Source organism: Homarus americanus, unplaced genomic scaffold, assembly GCF_018991925.1.
Source record: "Homarus americanus isolate GMGI-L3 unplaced genomic scaffold, GMGI_Hamer_2.0 scaffold17515, whole genome shotgun sequence".
Taxonomy (NCBI): domain Eukaryota; kingdom Metazoa; phylum Arthropoda; class Malacostraca; order Decapoda; family Nephropidae; genus Homarus; species Homarus americanus.
Genome location: NW_024733365.1, coordinates 933133 through 947450, shown reverse-complemented (window position 1 = coordinate 947450; position 14318 = coordinate 933133). Strand labels below are relative to the sequence as shown.

At 44.4% G+C, this 14318-nt stretch overlaps 1 protein-coding gene across 5 annotated transcripts in view; it reads left to right on the top strand.

Annotated features, from left to right (window-relative positions):
• LOC121869784 (innexin inx2-like) overlaps window positions 1–14318 on the top strand; it is a 113379-nt gene that overhangs the window by 68686 nt on the left and 30375 nt on the right. Inside the window, exon 1 of one of the 5 annotated variants that reach the window (XM_042371349.1) lies at window positions 12790–13089. The exons of the other annotated variants lie outside the window; for them this stretch is intronic. The gene's annotated coding sequence lies outside the window, so the exon portion shown is untranslated. Of the gene's footprint in view, window positions 1–12789; window positions 13090–14318 lie in introns of those variants that run through there. 5 annotated transcript variants of the gene reach the window in all.

The following is a 14318-nucleotide window of genomic DNA, read 5'->3' as shown; positions in this document are numbered from 1 at the left end:
TAGGAGAGGCAAGCTTAGAGGCATGATGGGGAGAGAGGTATACACACCCTTATACGTGACGTTATGGTGTTGTAACGTAACAGTGACGTTGTGACGCTGTAACGTAGCATAACAGTGACGTTATTGTCCTTTAACTTAACATAAAACAGTGAAATTTAATGATTTACGTATCAACAAAACAATCGAGAATTACAAAACTCCCCCCCCCCCCTTTTTGAAACAGAGAGGCGTACGTGTGACACAAAAGACACACTGAGGCTTTGCACACTCGGTTCCACTTAACCACCCCATCGATCCGTAATCTGCCTCGTAGTGCCATCATCCTACCCCTCGCACCGACACTCTCTGCCCTCGCTGTCCCTCGTTGATATTATAACTATCCCATCCTGCTAAGAAGAGCCTTGGCTGTGTGAGGTGGAGGCGGGAGAGTACCTGGAGTGGTTTTGTGATGATTTCTCTGTTATATTCCTATTAGGTCCTATAACTAATAGGCCCCTGTTCTATTACACCCAATAGCAGAGCCACCTAGGCGTGAATTTGTTTAAAGTGTAGAAGCTGTCGTCAACACAACAACCACACCCTGAGTTAACGAGTTGCATGACCCAGTGTCAAGGAACAATACGAGAAGACCGGACACCTCGCCAACTGCACTGGCTAACCATTACCCAGGTCCACAATTCGCAAATCGATTAACATCCAGGTTCCCAATTACTGTTAGTTAGACAGAGTCAAATGGCATAAAAAAATACTGGCCCTTAGTTTCATCCTACCCAAAACTGCCTAACAGACCCCAATCTTAGTAGGCCTTGTTCTACTAGAGTCTAGGCTAGACCCTATTTTTAACAGAACCCAGTCTTAATGGCCCCCAACCAACAAGGGACCCATGTAAGTGTGTGTGTGTAGTCGAGATCTTTTGTATAAATAAATATCTCCCTTTGGATCTGACTTCATGTTCCTAAAACCCACAATCAACAGAAAACTTACTAAATAATAACGTATGTCTTGTCAGCAGTACTAAAAACCTAAAACACGGGAAGAAGACTCGTACAATAATCTCACGAACCAACCTAGTGTTTGTCATTGTTTGTAGACCTGCACCGTCTAGGTACGAAGTTTATTTACTGTCGTTGTCTATGTATATTGTATACTTGCATTGTTTATATGCATCTTGAATCAATGTAAACTTGTTATGATATTTGAGTGAATATCTATCTATCTAACAGGACCAAAGAGAAGTCTCAGGTGTCCCTGGCGGTTCTCTGATGTGCACAACGTAAACATACTGCCTTCATGGTCAACATTGTCAAGGCTCAGGACTGTATAGCCACTCGACGCTCACTGCTGCCCTCTAGCATATTAAATCGTTTCTCATACTCACTAAACTGTTTCTTAGACACACTAAACTGTCTATCACACACACACTAAACTGCCTATCACACACACTAAACTTACTCTTACACTTGTATTTTCTGATCTAGGTAACACACCAAACTGTTTTTCATACTTTTACCCTCTCCCTCCCACACACCAGACAGTAAGAAACATACATACGTTCAAGAAAATCGTAAGATCAACGTATTGACCAAGATGACATTTTCTTTGACGTTTTGTCCTTTACAAACGTTCACTAGGTTCAAATGTTATATGTTAATTTACACATTTACAATGTTCAGGTTTATCTAAATCTTTACAAACCAAAATTCATTTACATGGTTACACAGTTCACGTTTGTTTGTATATGTCAAGAATTTACGTTCATTCACGATTTTATAAAGTTGAAATACGTCTAAATGTTTATACATTATACATTCATCTACATTTAAATATTCACAATACTTATATTCATGAAATTTATCAACATGTGTCGATTTACAAAGCTCATATTTACCCATATGTTTAAAATTAAACATCCGTTTACAAAACTCACACACACAATTTGCTTACAAAATACAAGCTCATCTACAGATTTACATACCTACCCTCCCCCCTCCCTCACCATGCACCTACAGTACGTGTTGACAGACTGTTATGTGATGCCTGTTTTTTTACCTTGTGTTGGCGGGTGGGTGGGGGAGGGGGGGGGGAGGGGGAGGGCTGGTAGCATCCTAGTTGATGAAGAAAGCCTTTGTGTTCCTCTACTGCCACAGTCACCATTACCAGCACCACTACCATCACCGTTACCACTATCAACATCACTATCTCTACAACTGTTATCACCACTACCATTGTCACCACTTGTATCATCATTACTATTATCAATTAACACCAATTGGAAGACCTAAAAAAGTGAGAAGACACATGGACAGACAGACAAAAAGAGAGACAGACATTCACAGACAGCTAAAAAGAGCGAGAGGTGGAGAGAAAAAGAATAGGGGAAGGAAGGGAGGGAGAGATAGAGATTGAATAAAGCAGAGGCGGGAGATGTGTATCTAACATCCTCTTACACACCTGTACTGTACATAGATTGCCGCGACGGGGACGATTTATTAGTGAACGTATCTACTGCAACTGCTCGCCCTCTCTGCCAAATATCAATGTCCCAGGTAAAACATACATACATACATACATACATACATACATACATACATACATACATACATACTCAGTAAAATCGTCATATAAGCTTACATTGAAGATGTGAATTATACTAAAGCTCTTGGGAATTTCGTGTTTTCTTGTTTCCTTGTGGTTATCAGCATATACATGGACCACGCACACCTACAGTGATTTACTTGCACACACACACACACACACACACACAGACACTCTATATATGTATATGCAGGTATACAATATAATTAGGTATACAAACAATGGTAAACAACAAATCAATTCGACCAATGATAACTCAGAAGTGTCATCATATGCTCTATCTTTCTGGACACAAAGGTGAAAGTTCCCAAGCTGGATACTAAAAATGAAACATGTGTAAATAAACAACAAATTACAATCGAGAAAGTCTGTTAGTTTACGAAAAAAAATCTGGTAACCTAAAAGAATGCTTCATCAATATTGTGACCTTTGGCAACCTCCTTAATAACGTTTTCTCTACCGGGAAATTTAGCATAAGTCGCCTGTTAACATTAAAGTAGTGATATCATTCACTTATATAATACCCTCGACAATGTAAAAATAACATTGACAAAAACTAAAAATATATCTAATTCACACCCATTCTGGCAACAACTTTAAACATATTCAAACACGTCATAGATAATGTTTTGGTTAACTAGTTCAGTATTGCAGCCATAAATTAGGGTAAATAAGTTGGACATTAAGATTATCACTCAATAATATACTGACCTGCCGTGTGGTGTTGACTAACTGGGCACAATGTAGTCCACCTTCACTTGTCAACACACCTCATTAATGTCCCTTACAACACACCCTAGTTCCAGTAATGGCTACTTCACCTGCTTACACTCTAGTGGGTAGCTGCTCCAGCACTGGGTGTAGAGCTACCTACTTCAGCTCTGGTATGCAGCGCCATCTTGAGAGTCTAGCGTACGTGTAATTAGACCGTACTTTGACATCATGTTTGTTTTTGTCAGAATACAGATAAATTCAACCAAAGCTTTTACTAACTCACTAATAACATTATCATTAAAAATTTGTATGTTGTTTTTTTCGTATAACCGACAAGGAGCTAGTCTAATATGCTGTGTACCGAGCTGTAGTTGATCTACCGGGATATTGACACGAAATTGACCATATACAGTATATATATATATATATATATATATATATATATATATATATATATATATATATATATATATATATTTCATGTAAATCCACAATGAAAACGTGGATAAGATAGATATTTTTTTTTTCCCCAAATCTGGCCGTTATTAATTCGTTGTCATGTTAGCTGATGACTGGTATTTGTTAAACTAGAATAACCGCTTAAAAAGCTTAGTTAGTTGTTGAAACGCAGTACCGTAATAGATTATAACATCAACAACTGGGTGAGCGTGATCTTACGCTGTCAAGGAACTCTTGGTGGTTAACTGTGCCTTCATATAACATTGTAACCTTGACAGTCTTGATCAAGCTGACCTGCAGGACATAAAAGCTTAGGGGTGTATCATGATGGTTGTGTGTGTCAAGTGTGGACACCATAGCTATCCCGCTGATATATCGTTAGACAGATAGATAGAGTCGACACTGACCATCCAGTCACACAGGGTCGCACGAGAGACGAGGTGCTTTCAGCGGCTCATTTGTCACTTCTTCCCAGCCTTCCAGTTTAATATCCCGTATTTCAGGTTTTTCTCTCCCGCCGTGTTATGTGGTTCCACCCCCTCTCCTTCCCCCCTAAGTGGAGCCTCTGAGAAGCGAACCATTCGATTCAGGCGGCCACAGATGCTTTACGCTCGTCATTATTGAATTATATTGATTCCTTACCATCCTCCAGTCCTCTTGTAGCCCCTGGCCAAGCTAGACTGGATGAATGGGTTTGTTAGTCTTACTACTCTGGTCTGAATTAACTTGAACAGACGGAATCGAACCCGAGTTATTATTATAAGATTCCAGATTTGTTTTGGTTACGGATAGGGCAGGTTAAGTTATGGGTAGTTTCGATTAGATTACGGTAAATTAGGTTATTCTCGAGATAGGTTTGGTTAAGGTTAAATTAAACGAGGTTAGGTCACATTAGCTTAGATTAAGTTTGGTTTCTCAGATACTTTGATTAGCGTGTGCCTTAGTGTGAGTCCGTATATTGCCCTGTACATCAAATAAACTTTACGTACAGCGGCGGTGATTAATAAATGATTACATGATCTTATTTAGGCGATTTAATTACGATCATCCTGCTAATACAAGTCTGGATACTGCAGAACCATCCTCACTTTATCTGAATTACAGTGGGACATCAATACAGTCTGCTTGGTAGACATGACTGGCTGTTGTGTCGGGTCATGTGGCGGGTCATGTGGCGGTGTTTGTAGACCGAAAATAAACAATTGACAGTAAATACGAGTCCTTGGAAGACTCACCGGGAATTTGATAAAGAGAAAACGAAATCAAGCTTGGTCATAATATACCAGGACAGATATGTTCAGACTGGACCAGAAAACTGTAGTGATCGAAATAAAGCGAAGACTCCTGCTGTTGCATCAGCCCGAATTTAGACGAAAAGTTTCACCCAACAGAGAAAAAGAGAGATGTCCGTCCTCAGTACACTGTGCGTCGGGTCACCGCGGTCACCAGTACCCGATTGAGGAAGAGTAGATGACGTCTGATATGGGCTTGGCGGCGTCCGTTGTGGGTCAAGCAAAGCAAACTACAGGTCATATGGGTTCCAGTACTAACAATCCCTAATCCTAGTGACCACCCCACCCCCTCCTAATCGACCCAACCATGCCATTAGGGTTGCCCCCCCCTCCCCCCCACCTCCGTCTATAACTGAAGCTTAATAGTGGCTAGTTTAGATTGAGTTAAATTGAAGTAGGGTTAGGGGGGTCCTTTAGGATTGGGTTCCAAGTGGAGCAGCGGGACATGACCACATCCTCATCAGCTCGTCTTGTCTGCTGCCTCGCCCACAACCTCCTCCTCTTCCCCCCACCTACTGCACCCTCCCCATCCTCCGTCTCCCACCCCACTGCCTCACCCTCCTCCTCCTCCTCCCACCCTACTGCCTCACCCTCCTCCTCCTTCTCCCACCCTACTGCCTCATAATCCTCCTCCTTCTACCACCCCTACTGCCTCACCCTCCTCCTCCTTCTCCCACCCCTACTGCCTCATACTCCTCCTCCTTCTCCCACCCCTACTGCCTAATCACCTCCTTCTCCCACCCTACTGTCTCACCCTCCTCCTCCTTCTCCCACCCCTACTGCCTCATACTCCTCCTTCTCCCACCCTACTGCCTCACCCTCCTCCTCCTCTCCTCTATCATCACGTCAGCCCTTCCATCTCTGATACACCTACAAAGCAGTTGTCCTGCAGCATCCACACCCAAAATCACGCTAACAAACATCCAAAGCCACGCCCACATTTACACCCACAATTACGCCCACAGTTACATCCACATTCACAAACATGCTCACAACCATACCCGTAAGCCCACGACTACACAAACACACTTACTTTAGAAACCCACCATGTGATGTGTATGTGTGTGTGTGTGTGTGTGTGTGTAAAGTGCAGGCTGCTTAACACATTATGATTAAGGTGACCCTAAGTGTGTGTGTGTGTGTGTGTGTGTGTGTGTGTGTGTGTGTGTGTGTGTGTGTGTGTGTGTGTGTGTGTGTGTGTGTGTGTGTGTGTGTGTTTGTGTGTGTGTGTGTGTGTGTGTGTTTGTGTGTGTGTGTGTGTGCTGGCAGCTCAACATGTTAGGGTGACCCCGTGTGTGTATATACATAAATTTATCTCAAGGCCGCACCAGCCACCGACACACTAACGGGCCGTACTGGTTGGCTAGACTGTGTCTATACATAAGAACATAAGAACATACCAACACCTTTGGGGTGAGGAAGGGGGGGGGTGATGTACACACTATATAACCAACACCTGGAGCGTGGCGTTCGAGTGGATACAGAACTCGCCTACTGTCTTAAGGGTTCGCTGGTTCAAACTCATAGCATTCCCACTCCAACCATTTGTAAATAGACACCAAACTTTATGGATGTGGAAGTGAAGGAGGTCGAGTACAGTGTCGGTCAAGCCACCTCCTTGTTTACCGAAACCTCAGTATAGAGTGCTGTATCTAGGGCCCAATGGATCCCTAAACACGGGGTGGCAAAATGCATCTTAGGGTCGAATAGAGGTCAGGAGGTCACATTGAGCTTAGGGTCGCTATGCTCCCATAGATCTCATGGGGACGCTAGAGTCACTTGGGTCTTGCTGCGGTCACAGGGGATTTTTTTTTTAGTCCAGGTATCAAGGACTGAAGGACGTGGCCGACAGGTGGTGTCTCGTTAAGTAGGGACGATAAATTATGGTTAAGGGATTAACGCAGTTACTCTCCTTGTGTCAAGTCAGGTCAGTTCAGGGAAGGCTTGACCTGAGGACACGTTTCGCAACAGAAGCTCCACACTCGTACCTTAAAACTGCTTTCTATATTTTACCCGAGTAGGTAGTAGGCAGCTATCAAACAGGGAGGTACTACCGTCTGAGAAGATATTGGAAGTGCAATATATTGTTTAATGGTAGACCCTGCTGCTGTATGTGACCAAGTCCCAGGTTGCTGATCTGACTTTCTGCCTCATTTACACACAATTGCAGGGTCTCAATTGTTTCTCTTACTTTGACAACACAACATACATACAGGTATATGGGTTCTCGGTATTTTTTCTTCTTCTTATTTATTATTATTATATCATATTTTTATTATTTGTTATAATTAAATTTGTATTATTATTATTTATTTATTATTATATTCCCCCCGCCCACCCAGGCCCTGATGTGGGTCATTAACCTGTGCCCAGGTGGGCTAATTCCCGTAAAAAACAATCTAAGCTAACCTAACCTAACCCCCTCAAATAGCTTTAGAAACGTTAAACAACAGGTAAAATAAACTGGGAGGAGGTTAATCTTCAGGATATCCCAGATGTTAAATTCATGCCATACCTTTGTCAAGAAGAGTAACAACATCAACAGACAGAACTACACCCGAGACACGTGCTGACCAGTAATTAACTCTATTAAAAACCATGACCTTGACCTTTCACCCTTCGAACCCAAGACGCACAATATCACCTGTAGAGGTCGTCCAGTATAAGGACTGTAGTAGCTCTTACGGTTCTTGAGTTATGATGATGATACTACATACAGTTATACGCGGGAGGCACTGACCGCCCTACTCACACTCGACCCCATCACTGTGAGTAATGAGGAAAATATGTTGAGGATGATAAACACAGTCAAGCAACCCGGTTCTTGAATATCTGATGAGAGTTGAAGGATGCCAGGGTATATGGAGTGAAAACAAAAACAAAATAATAATAATAATAGTAGTAGTAGTACGAGTAGTAGTAGTAGTATGAGCAGTAGTAGTAGTATGAGGAAGAAAGATGGAAAGATAACAGTTACAGATACACATCCACACATGAACACAAATACAGTCAACTGTATCCACGTTACAATTGTCACAATTAGCGTACGAGGAGACTTAATCTCTTAAACAGACTACTAAGACAGAGATAGCTAATCTGTGTAATTATGCTTTTGATGACATTAACGCATTTCTAAATATATATATACACGTTGTGTATGAGGTGTGTGTGCAGGGGCGGATCCAGGAATACAAAAAAGGGGGTCCAAGAAGTTTTGGGTGGGGGAACATGGCGAGGAAAGCGAGCCCATCCAACTGGGGGGTTTTGAGAGGACTCTGTAAGCCCCCCCCCCCCTCCCCGAAATTGTTTGAAATCTGACCAATATCATGGGCATTTTGAGGCCATATTGTAGCCATGTGCAATTGATATTAGGAGATATTCTAAAGTCAATAGTAATTACTTTTTACTCTACAAAAGCGTCTGAGTACAAGACTGCATTAAAAGAAAATTATTGGACTTTCCTGATGAAAAGGGGATCCGGACCCCAGGGCCCCCTTGAGCCTGTATCCGCCCTGGGTGTGTGTGGACTGATAGATAGGTAGATAAATAGATTTTGTCCTTACATGCGACAGTGATAGACATACACACAAATATAGTGACACACACACACACACACACACACACACACACACTGGCCGCCCGAGTCACGTGACCCAGGCAGCGGCTTGTGTAATTACTAGGTCAGGGTCTTAAACCAAGCCATTATGAATTGTTTTGTCAGGCTGGCCACGAGTTGACTGGTGTGGTGTTAGTCTGTTGTGTTGTGCTAATGTATTTTACGGTCAGGGTCTCTTATTGTCGTTCACTGACACTTAGTTTAAGTTTAGGTGCTTCATGAGTCAGGGTCTTTTAATCCCTGTTCACTAAGTCTTAGTTTCGGGAGCTTCAACTAACAAGGTCCTTAAGCGTTGTTCACTAAGTCTTAGTGTCTACACAAAAGGAACAAATTTCGAAAAACGAAAAGATAATTTGTTCTTGTTTATTTCTAACTCTCCTGTATATACTACTTGATGACCTCCGCTATCTATCTCACCCTAACCTCTTTATCTCACCCCCAACCCCTTCTATCTCACACCCAACCCCTTTTATCTCACACCCAACCCCTTTTATCTCACACCCAACCCCTTTTATCTCACACCCAACCCCTTCTATCTCACACCCAACCCCTTTTATCTCACACCCAACCCTTCTATCTCACACCCAACCCTTCTATCTCACCCTAACCTCTTTATCTCACACCCAACCCCTTTTATCTCACACCCAACCTCTTTATCTCACCCTAACCTCTTTGCTCACCCCAACCCCTTTTTATCTCACACCCAACCCCTTTTATCTCACCCAAATCTCACACCCAACCCCTTCTATCTCACACCCAACCTTCTAACCCTTCTATCTCACCCTAACCTCTTTATCTCACACCCAACCCTTTTATCTCACACCCAACCTCTTTATCTCACCCAACTTTTATTCCACCCCCCCTTCTATCTCACACCCAACCCCTTTTATCTCACACCCAACCCCTTTTATCTCACACCCAACCCCTTCTATCTCACACCCAACCCCTTCTATCTCACACCCAACCCCTTCTATCTCACACCCAACCCAACCCAACCCTTCTATCTCACCCACCCCTTCTATCTCACACTTGGCCCCTTCTATCTCACCCAACCCCTTTTATCTCACACCCCAACCTCTTTATCTCACCCCTAACCTCTTTATCTCACCCCAACCCTTCTATCTCACCCCAACCCCATCTATCTCACCCCAACCTCTTTATCTCACCCCAATCTCACCCAACCCCTTCTATCTCACACCCAGCCCTTCTATCTCACACCCAACCCCTTCTATCTCACACCCAACCCCTTCTATCTCACACCCAACATCTCTATGTCATCCCCCTACCCATCCCAGACCTGTCTCTACCCCCTTCCCCACCTTCACCACCCCAACCCTACCTGTACCCTCTCACCTGCCGTAACTAACTGTATATTAATTTTAATCCATCGAAGCTTCACATCACTTATTTGAGACCTAAGCTGTCTTATGCTGTGGTCTGTGCAGCGAGAAACTGGGACCTCTGCTGATTTGTTTAATAATGTGTCTTTATTTCCTATATAGTTCTCAATTCTCTCAGTTCTCACGAAATATTTCACACACCCTCCACACTTTCATAGTTCTTACAAAATGTCCCACTTCTCTCCATACGTCTCACACATTGGCCCACACCCTCTCCGTATGTCACCCTAAATGATCCCTCCCCCCTCTCTCTCTCTCTCCTTCCCTTACCTCCCCTCCATATGTCATACTAACTTCCATCTCTCCGTTTCTTTTATACTTCCTTCTTTCCTCTCCCTCTCTGTCTCTTTTCTCCCAGTCACACCCCTGTATTTCATCCACTCTCGCTCTACCCCTTTTTATCTCTCCAGAGTCTCTGTCTCTCTCATTCTCTCTACCTTCCTTCCTTCTCTCCCACCTTCATCCCTCTTCCTCCTTCCTTCCCTCTTTCTCCCTGCTTTGCTATACTTCCCTCCCTTTCCACCACCTTCCCTGTCTCCCTTCCTCTCTCCCTGATTTGCTATGCCTTCCTCTCATTTTCTGCTTCGCTATGCCTCCCTCTTTCTTTATACCCCCCCTCACCTTCTCTCTCTGTCTCTTCTCTCCCCTCCCTCCCACCATCCCCCACGTCTCATTGCACACAAACTCACAAAGGTTAGACAAGTTGTCCAGGCCGTCTCTCGTCTCTCGGTTGGGCTGTTTCAAGGCTAGCCACTTTCTCACTCCTCAGTAGAAGTGCCCTTACGTTGTGGGTGTTACTACGTATTATACACTGAGAGTGAGACGTGGAGATACTATGTCAAGAGTGGCTGGAGGTTAATGGCAGAACGGAGCTATTATGTGTGTGTGTGTGTGTGTGTGTGTGGTGGTGAGGCTGGTGGCGTGTGGCTGAAAGGAGTGGGTAGCCGTGTCCCTCCTCTCCCACCTCACCTCTATCTCCTTCCCTCCCTCCTGTCTTACCTACCTTCGACCTCCAGGTGGACACACCTCCCCTCCCCTTCCCCCCGACTACTCTCTTCTAACCCCTCCCTCCCTTCATTCCCCCTTCCCTACACAGTCTTCCTCAACACGATCCTACCTCGTGTCCTCCGCTCCCCGCACATGGCTGCCTTACCACGAACTGCTCCTCTCCCCCTCCCCTTCACAGTTACTTAGAATGTGGTGGTGTTCGGTCCTCACTCACACTACCCACCACTATTTCCTCATCAACCATGTTTTCAGGAGTCGTTATGTTTATTTACATCATAAAATCCTAACCTAACCTTCACTCTACTCAAGTGTGTTCCAGAACGCTATCCCACTACCTTAACTTAAACTGTATATGAAAAATAAGTATTTATCGACTCAAAGTCTTTATCCACCTACTTTGACAGTTATGTGTTTATAAACATCAGCTGCCACAGTAGACAACACCCCCCCAAACCGCCCGCTGCGCCACGTGCTTCTCCCACTCTCTTTATCCGTAAGTGAGGGTCCTTTATGATGCCAGCCCTCTTGCCCCTGGTGCTGGCCCTGGATATCTCCGCCCTTCCCTCAGTGTTCCCGGCGCCATCCTCCGTCCCACCCACACGCCCCTCTATCATCCCTGACCTCCACCAGCAGTGTGGTCCGCCCAGTCCTCCCTCACTACCTAGCCAGGCCTCACCTGCCCGTCCTCTCCGCTTGTCCAGCCGTGTGAGCTGCTGACACGCACACACCTGTACCCCAGTTGTTGTGGTGTAGCTGCTGACACACACACACCTGTACCCCAGTTGTTGTGGTGTAGCTGCTGACACGCACACACCTGTACCCCAGTTGTTGTGGTGTAGCTGCTGACACACACACACCTGTACCCCAGTTGTTGTGGTGTAGCTGCTGACACGCACACACCTGTACCCCAGTTGTTGTGGTGTAGCTGCTGACACACACACACACACACACACACACACACACACACACACACACACACACACCTGTGGAGTGTCTGCGTCAGGTTTACAGTGACCGCGGATGAGAGTTTCACCATTGCACGACACCTAACAGGTATCTGTTGTAAAGGTACTCTCTCGTTAATTGGTACAACGTGACGTCACTCGTTCCTGGAATTATCGGTGAGTGTTTCCTCTAGGACGTCCGACTCTGTGGGATTTTAGTGAAAATCCTTAGATGAAAATGAGTGTTAAATGACTGTAACATTACTTGTAACTTCCTGTGTAGCGAGACTAGTGACGTCACCAAGGCACGTGCTCCACCCTACATGGGTTCCCCACCTGCCAGGCCTGTGAGAACATCCAAACTTGTACTCTTCTCTTACTATATACAGTTAGTTACATTTTACATATCTAATTCACTTATATAAATGATGACTGACACACATGTCAGTCCAGTGCGATAAAGCGTGAGGTGCTAACTCCACACATGGTAAAACATTTACTGTATAATGACGTACACTGAGCCAGTGTTGCCACACACCAGCATCCTCAGGATTCTTTATTTTGCCATAGACGAAGTGAATGTTTGCATCATTCAGTTGTGAGTCTACTCTCTGCTACCATCACCATCTGACAAACATAAAAATGGTGTACAAGACGTGACGAAATGAATAATGCTTTACCTTTGTGGAGTGGCTACGTTACCCCTTCCCAAGGCTGCTTCTCACACACAGTGAGTCCCGGACCTGCATTACCTGCTCGGTCGTCGCGCGGGGTGGACGTCAGTTCCTTCTATAGCCTGTTGACCACTCCGCCTAGGGACCCTACCTGGGACGGACGTGCACGTGGCTGCTACTCGAAAAGTTATCCACACAGTGATATAGTATTACAACCTGTTTGTGAATCTTTACTTGTACAAGTGTATATAGATACGACCAAGAAGCCTGCGCCTTCTCTGCACAGTCTAGTGCGGTGTTGTTGTGAACGTTGGAGGGAAGATCTGACCTTGTGCATCTCCTCTGAAACTTGAGTGTCCGTCCTCGTGCTTCTCGCTGTGTCTTGTGGTAAGTGTTGAGTGTGGCCTCCAGCCTCACTGCTACTCTCTCTCTTGTCCACGCCAACATTGTAACTAGAGGTGTCACACTGACGCCAAACAAAAAGATATTCACCTCGACCCAGACACGAGCACTTCAATGAAATAAAAGATGTGCAATAAACAAAATTAACTCGATATACTTGTCACACATAAAACACATATAACAACCATTTACACAAACCATACATGTCAGTTGTGCTCTAACTCAATACATATAAAGGAGTTTAATTATCGGCTATATAATTAAGCCGTGTGTGAACATCACCATCCAGTGCATCCACAACTTGCCTTGTCACGTGTTATCAGTAGCACGTGAGTTATGGTATCCTCCTCCTACAACTGGACAGCAATGTGGGTTATTTACTATACATCGTCTGGCCTTCAGTACTGACAGTGACATGTTTTATTTGTTATGTCCCCGTATTGCCAACTTCTCTAGAGTTTTTCGTTGTTTATTAGTTAGATTGCATATTTGTCCAAAGGTTTCAGTTCTTTATATAGTCATACATTATATAATGATTAGGAACACAAGTACTTATTTAGTAATTTGAGTACTTGTAAACACGAGGTTGTCGAGACATCTTTTCATCAGTCGTATGTTGGCGTGAGTGTTGCCAGCCGCCTCGGTCAGGACAGTCCGCCGTGCCGTCTGGGTGTGACATGCCTGTGGTTTTCAACTTGTAATAAATAAGTCGAGTTTACCGCGAATGCAACAGCTGCAACGATGTTAGAAAAAACTGCGTGATACATTGTCATATCCTTACAAGTAGAACTATTTGTGTACACACATCTCTTGTTGACTATCGCCAGAGGGCCTCCCGGACACCATGGGAGAAGCCAACGAACCTCCCCCGCGTTGTTGACTCTTCGTTGGCCGTGTGTACAGTGGCTTGCAAGCGTGCGGGCGAACTGAGTAACTTGACCGGCCGTGACTCACAGTAGAAGCCCTTCCTGCACCACCACCACATGGTACTACGACCAGCTGCAATCCTCTGTACACCATAACTGTACATAGTGTTAATCTTGACATCCACCAACTATGTAATCATATAAAAATGAGTGTTAGAGGAACACCTGTCGTGTCCTGTATACCTGTCTCGTCACTGGTTAGTTAAGACCACTGTAAGATGTGTTGGACCTCAGCTCCCCGGGTTGTTACTCTATTTATTAATTGGATGAAATATGCTGGGGTGTCTA